At 41.9% G+C, this 6,470-nt stretch overlaps 1 protein-coding gene across 7 annotated transcripts in view; it reads left to right on the top strand.

The window, feature by feature from the left end:
• The first annotated feature begins 4,306 nt into the window (after window positions 1–4,306).
• The window catches only part of NUCB2 (nucleobindin 2), a 32,063-nt gene continuing 29,899 nt past the window's right edge, over window positions 4,307–6,470 (top strand). For 2 of the 7 annotated variants that reach the window (XM_010964803.2, XM_045523827.1), the window contains exons 1-3: window positions 4,327–4,465; window positions 5,097–5,234; window positions 5,796–5,865. The gene's annotated coding sequence lies outside the window, so the exon portion shown is untranslated. Of the gene's footprint in view, window positions 4,466–5,096; window positions 5,235–5,795; window positions 5,866–6,470 lie in introns of all 7 variants that reach the window. The other 5 variants (XM_010964806.3, XM_010964804.2, XM_010964805.3 and 2 more) reach the window with 5 other exon arrangements.

The raw sequence follows: 6,470 nt of genomic DNA, 5'->3' as shown, positions 1-6,470 counted from the left end.
AGGTTCCTCAAAAAATTAAAAATAGAATTATCATATGACCCAGCAACTCCACTTCTGGGTATTTATCAAAAGGAAATGAAAACACTAACTTAAAAAGATATCTGCACCCCAATGTTCACTGAAGGATTATTTACACCAGCCAAGATATGGAAGCAACTCAAGGGTCCATCAATGAATAAATGGATAAAGAAAATATGATAAATATATAACATAGAATATTATTGAGCCATAAAAGGAAGAAAATCCTGCCATTTGTGACAACATGGATGAACCCTCAGGGTATTATGCTAAGTGAAATAAGTCAGACAAAGACAAATACCATATGATCTTATTATATGTGGAACCTGAAAAAAAAAACCCCTACAAACTCATAGATACGAAGAACAGATTGGTGGTTGCCAGAGGTAGTGGGTGGGGAACAGGTGAAATGAGTGAAGGTGGTCAAAAAGTACAAATTTCTAATTATGAAGTATATAAGCCCTGGGGATGTCAAGTACAGCATGGTGACTATATAGTTTAAAATACTGTATTTCATATTTGGAAGTTGTTAAAGAGTAAATCTTAAGTCTCACCATGAAGAAAATTTGTATCCATGTGGGTGATGAACATTAACTAGATTTATTGTGGTGATCATTTTGCAATATATACATATTGAATATATAATACTGAAACATTATGATGCATATCTGAAACTAATATAATGTTATATGTCAATTATATCTCAAGAAAAAAGAAAAAAAACTGATGGGATCAAGTTTGATCTAGGGACCAGCAATATTGGTATGACCCTAATGTCTGTTAGAAATGCAGAATCTCAGGCCTCATTGTAGATCTACTGAATCAGAATCTGTATTTTCACAAGACCTCCAGGTAATCTGTATGCACATTAAAGTCTGAGAAGCAATGGATTAGAGGATTTGATGAAGGTGAAAACTTCTGCACTGGGGATACTGACAGATGATTCTGGGTGAATTATCTAGTTCAAGGGTTAGCTTCTCTTTCTTTCTTTCTTTCTTTCTTTCTTTCTTTCTTTCTTTCTTTCTTTCTTTCTTTCTTTCTTTCTTTCTTTCTTCCTTCCTTCCTTCCTTCCTTCCTTCCTTCCTTCCTTCCTTCCTTCCTTCCCTCCTTCCTTCCTTCCAACAGCCAGGTAGTAAATACTTTTGGCTTTGAGGGCCATGCTTTCTCTGTTACAACCACTCAATCCAGCCATTGTAGTACAAAAGCAACAAGAGACAATACATAGGCAAATGAGTGCAGCTGTTAAGAATGGGTATGTTCTAATAAACCTACTTAAGAAACAGGCAGTTGGGTGATTTGGCCCAAGGGCCATAGTTTGCTGACCACTGATCTAGATCTTAATAAAAGTATTAAGTCTCGGTGCTCACGTAGAGTGTACTGTTGAGTTTTCTTCTTTCTGATTACTCACTGTGTGTTGTAAGTACTCCTGCCTCCCTCTCTCTCATTTCTGAACACAATGAAGAACTTGGCCAGTTGATGTCCTGTGGGATCCTAGAAGAAGTGAGAAGGGGAAGAATTAAAGTATTAAAAAGTCAGACTCTCCTTGACACCATTTTTTTTTTTTTTTCTGGAGTAGCAATATGGGGCAGACTTGACATCAGCTGGTTCTCTGGAGTTGTTTCCCTTTTATTTTCTCCTGGACTCCAGTAAACTCATTTTGAGTTTTTCACCTGAGCCAAAGGAAATCAAGCAAAGATATTTCATCCTTGCTTAGACCAGGCTAGCAACAGCCCCTTGATGGCAGTGGCAGTGGTAATCAGAGAGGGGTTCAAAGCTAGTAGGCTGGGGGCTGGCTGGGGTGGAGGGGCAGAGAAATAATATCTATTGAGCATCTCTACCATTTTACACACATAATTTGAATCCTTACAGTAAGTTCACTATTACGATCCCAGGTTGCAGATGGCAAAACTGAGACCAATTTTTTATTAAACATTAATATAGCACTTACTATGTGCCAGGCACTACTCTGCTTTACAAATATAAACTCATTTAATCCTCACAAGTCTATGAGGTAGCAACTATTATTTCCTCCACGTTATAGATGAGGAAGCCACGCTAAGGAGAGAGGTTAAGGAACTTGCCAGAGGAGATGCAACCAATAGAGATGGAATTGGATTTTTAACCCAGGCAGGGCTGGGACCCAGTTATGACTCCAAAGCTTTGTTTTTTTCCTTTGTACAATGTAGTAGCATGTTCTTCAGTCCTCCTCTCCATGAGATTTTTCCATCAGTGGTAAACCCCCTAGTTTTGGGTTCTGCCTATTAAGTAACATTTCCTTATAAGTTCCTCAGCTCCTAGGATGTTTCCAGGGCTCACTATCAACATTTCTATTTTTCTCTACCACAAAATAATCTTTACTAGTATAAGAGATGCTGTTACCTGATTTACAGGCACATGACATTTGGAAATACCTTCCTCATAGATTTCTCCTAATCCTGAATCTTGCTGTTTCATCTTTGTATGCCCTTTCTTGTCTTCTCTTTCTCCTTCACCTCAGAATATTGCTGAGAATAACACCAGCAATAGTCAGCAAGCTAGTGTACCTTTCTCTTTTTATTGTATTGTTGGACTAATACAATTTCTCATTTTCCATTCTTCTCCATTTGACTACTAGATAATAGTAATAAATAATATTTATCTAGATAATCTAGACAGATTATTACCAGATCTTTCAGGGGCTCCCTGTAAAGGGGCTATCCCAAGTTTTAGTGCTTGGATCAGGCACTGTGTGCTAGTCCCAATGGTAGATAATAGGTAATGAAAATGTGGAAGATAGCTCCTGCCTTTGATTTATTTACAGTTTAGTGTTTTCCACAGTGATGGGATGGGTATTGTCTCCTAACTAACACTAACATTGGTTACTAATGATACCTAACCAATACCAAAATAATATTTCTCATGTCTTTCAAATAGAAATTTAGTGCTTTTCCACCATAACCACTTGAATATTTTTTTCTTTTTCTAGTGCTTTTACTCTTCAATCTATCCATCAGAACTGCATATGATTATTTCCTTCACATATGCCTCTGCTATGAAAGCTTCAGTAGGGGCAGGGTCACACATTCTAAGACTTTCATGATAATAAGTTTGAGATTTTGATTGAAAGAAAACGAACAAGTGTTTCCTCCTGAACCTTAAAAAGGAGCTTAACCTCCAGGCACTGTTCTAAGTATGTAGATAAGAAGTGTGCGTGAGGAAAGATTGCTGGTCTTGGAATCCAGAGACCTGAATTATAGTCCTAGCTCAGTCACTAACGTGAGAAAGGCTAACATTTACTGAGCACTTACTACGGGCCAGTCAATTTTCTATTAACTTACGCTGTAAGGAGGAGGGTATTATTATTCTCGTTTTACATACATGGAAACTGAGGTACAGAGCACTTACGTTAACTTGCTGCGCGTCATGGAGTTCCTTTGACACACGCAGTCTGGCTCCAAATTGGTGACTTAGCTGCTACCCTCTATTACCTCCTCATAAAAAGAAGCCACCATTACCAGTATATATGCAGCAGGTTCTGTACTGGTTTTCTGTATTCTTACCTTCACTAACAACTCTGAGGTAGACGCTATTTTTCACAAGTGAGAAAATGAAGGCTCAGAAAGAGATGCCATTGTTTGGTAGACTCAAACTTCAAAACCGGCGTCGAGGCTCCAAAAAGCTTCTCTAACTCTCGAGCAACCAGTATCTTTGAGGCCCGGTTTCCCCATCTTTAAAATGAGGGTGTGGAGTAGAGGTCTCCGTTTTATGAAAAGGAGGTTGTAGAGAAAAAGAGATGTCCGCACACGGGTGTTAGACGGTGGAGTAAAAAGCGATCAAGCCATAGTGGCCCAGGGCCCAGCATAACGGGGTGGGGTGAGTTACAAACATGAGTAAGATTCCCGCCATGGAGGAGGCCTGGGGTGTTAGACCCAAGAGAGGCCTGTGGGCGAAAATGAGCCTGACAGCCTGTCTCGGACCGCTCTGGGCACTGCCGGCGCGGGCCAGCGGCCGAGGCGGGTGGCGAGACCTGGGGTTTTGTCCCGGTCCCGGCTAAGCACCTCACCCGCCCAAATCCTACTCCACAGGATTCTCCATGGAAGCGCGAGAAGGAAGGGGCGCGGCCTCCCCGCCCGCGTAGCAGAGCGCCACGTCCCTCTTGGCTCACCCTCCCTCTGGGCTCCTACGCGTTTTCTCTCCACACCGCCCGCCTCCGAGCCCTCCGGCGCGGCCTGGTCTCCGCCCTCACCAATCCGCACCTTCCACTATCCGGGTAGGACCAATCAGCGGCTGCGGGGACTGGGAGGGAGACTGTCGCCATGGCACCAAGGAGGCGGGAGCGCGCGGTGGGTAGAAGCTCAGAGCAAAGCCGCCGGCTGGGGGCTGGAGAGACAGGTCTGTGCGCTGCAAGCATTCAGCAGGCGGAGTTTCGCGCGCTGAGACCCAGCTGGGTAAGGCCGGTGGCCTCGAGGTGGGTTCGGATCAGCGCCGCGGGATGCTGGAGTGGGTCCTGAGATAAGGCTCAAGTCTTCGCCTACCCTGCCCCGGCAGTGAGGATGGTGGGAGCCACACGGCGGGCGGGCACAGTGGGGAGTGGGTTCTAGCTCGAGCTTGAGGCCCGGGGTCCCTTCCTCCGCTCCATTCGCTGCAGGGCACCCGTAATTTCCTTGGGGGCGATGAAGGTGGCAGGCTCTTGGCGGGGAGCAGGCGGAGGTGGGTGTAGAACTGAGACCCGGGCAAAGCTCTTGCCTGGCCTTGGCAGGTCGATGGGCGAGGGAAGTACCCACTGGTGAGGAAGGTATACCCACCAGTTCTGAGGTGATGCTCACCACCCCTCGCCAGGCCCAGCAAAGCTAGGCCGGTGAATTCTGCTCTTCTGCTGTTCTCTTAAATCGACAACCAGTGACACTTAGGAGAGGAGAAAGTTCTTGCCAGTTGTGGTATTGTTTTCCCTAGGTCACAGGTCATTAGGTGTGAGATCATGGTACTGGGTATGAGAGAGACCGTACTTCCTTGTTGCACCTGCTGAATACTCAGTGAGCAGATGTGGTTATTGTTGTGGTTGCTCCTGACAGTGGTCTTGGATGACAATTATTTTACAGTGTCAAGAGAGAGACAGAACATATGAACATGAATCATTGAGCCATTATTTTCATTTCTGGAAGACAGAACCTCTTGAAAGTCTCAAAGTGTCCACTAAACTCCTAAATTGGACAATATCCATTTACACAATTGAATAAGTAAGTGCTACTATCTAAGCTGTGTATTAAGGCTCTTAAATCCATGGATAAATATGAACACCAAACGATATACTACCTTGGTTAAAAAAAAAACGGGGAGAGGGGAGAAGGAAAGTTAAATGCAAATATATTTGCTAGTCAGTTTTGTTTGAAAGAGTGTGGACTTTCCCTATAAGAATGAAAAGAATTGATGAGATAGTGCTTTAAGGAATTCATTAAAAGTAGTATGACTAGTGGTATAATAGATTTGGATCAGATAACCTGTAGCTTCTTTTACAACCTGCTTAAATGACTTGTTTCTTAAGACCTTCCCAGGTGAATTCTGTTGAACAGTGTCACGCAATATTCAAATTCTTTCATCTTTCCCCTCATACATATTGCTCCAGGATTCATTCTGATTTAAGCTGAGCGAGTTCTTGTTTTATAAAACTTTAAAACCAAGTTCAACAAATATTGAACAAATGTTTCAACAATTGTTCAGCTAATAGTCAATAATTTAAGAAAAACATGGAAATTTAGAATTAGAAATGAAATTACAAATAATATCACTCTTGTTATTAGGGTGGACATAGGAACTTATATTTCTCATCTTGGTCCTTAAGCTCTCCATGATCTGGTCCAACTTTAAAGGGTGAGTGAAAAATTCATTTCTGTCTCCTTGTAGTTACCTCTGTTGTTCCCCATTTATCCTAGTTTTAACCATTTTGCAAGCATCAGGTCCATGTTGTGTGTACCTCTCTCCAATCTCCTGAAGTACTTACTGTTCATACCACACATTTGGTACATATCCTTTCAGCTTTTTTCCAAGTTGATTTGTGCTCTGTAAATACCAGTTAAAATGAAATGCACAAACAAGGCAATAAGGGTACCTTTCAAGACCCTAGTTATTGGTTACGGGCACTAATATAGAGTATCAGTAGCATGATCAACACCAGTGTCTTTTCATTTTGAGATATGTTGTGTATCTCTGTAGACATACCAAAGTGATTTTGTGTTATTTAGAATAATATTTAAATTGCTTTCCACTTTCTAAGGACCCTTTGGATCACTGAGGTGTGCAAAATACCCTTTTAAGTATTGGGTAGCTGGAGGAATCAAGTGTAGGATTTCAAAATGTATTGAAAATAATCCTTAGTAAATAATCTTTTAAGTATTGTCAGTAATTGAGTTGACTATATTTAGCATGGTAGATGATTAACTTTTTCTAAATAATTGAAGGTCTAGAGAGGGGAAATT

This window comes from Camelus bactrianus, chromosome 10 (genome assembly GCF_048773025.1).
Source record: "Camelus bactrianus isolate YW-2024 breed Bactrian camel chromosome 10, ASM4877302v1, whole genome shotgun sequence".
Lineage (NCBI taxonomy): Eukaryota > Metazoa > Chordata > Mammalia > Artiodactyla > Camelidae > Camelus > Camelus bactrianus.
This window is presented reverse-complemented; position numbering and strand designations above follow the sequence as displayed.